This window comes from Etheostoma cragini, chromosome 10 (assembly GCF_013103735.1).
Source record: "Etheostoma cragini isolate CJK2018 chromosome 10, CSU_Ecrag_1.0, whole genome shotgun sequence".
NCBI classification, from domain to species: domain Eukaryota; kingdom Metazoa; phylum Chordata; class Actinopteri; order Perciformes; family Percidae; genus Etheostoma; species Etheostoma cragini.
The window spans coordinates 27,586,617-27,587,213 of record NC_048416.1 but is presented as its reverse complement, the minus strand read 5'-3'; the positions used below and the strand labels follow the sequence as shown (position 1 = coordinate 27,587,213).

The window sequence follows — 597 nt, the reverse complement described above, 5'->3', positions numbered from 1 at the left end:
ACACACACACACACACACACACACACACACACACACACACACACACACACACACACACACACACACACCTTTCTAAACAGTTTACTGTGTCCAGAGCTGGGTAATATTACCTTAGAATAACAACATTGCAGGTGTTTGTGCATTATTAAACAATTGTTATTTTAAGCTGGGATTAACACAACTAGCCTCACCTCCCCTATGTGGTTTTTCCTCCCACATCCTACCAACTTATAAGACTTTAGAGGGCGTCTGGGTTTCCGACATTGTGATGAGCTGCTGTGACAAATTTTCAAGTAAATGTACTACTTGGCTGGGTTTTATAATGTTTTTGATGAAGATAGGACACATCCTTCTGCATGATACATGCATTTCGCTGTTGCCTGCTGCAGTTGGAGACTAAATGGAACATTTCTTATTTAAGGAGGAAAATACTTTCATATTCAGGTGTTGGACCTGAGCAAGACAGACTGAAGGAGAAGGAGTAAACTAAGTTTAAAGGGAACTGAAACAGAAATTAAAAATACAGTTTAAATAAGTTTTCAACTGAGAAAAAAAAAAAAACCTAAGTCTTTTATTTTGAGGGGGGGGGGGGGGGGG

The 597-nt window shown here is 39.5% G+C and overlaps 1 protein-coding gene across 1 annotated transcript in view; it reads right to left on the bottom strand.

Annotated features, from left to right (window-relative positions):
• Window positions 1-597, bottom strand: part of g3bp1 (GTPase activating protein (SH3 domain) binding protein 1) — a 13,012-nt gene that overhangs the window by 6,304 nt on the left and 6,111 nt on the right. The window lies entirely within an intron of this gene.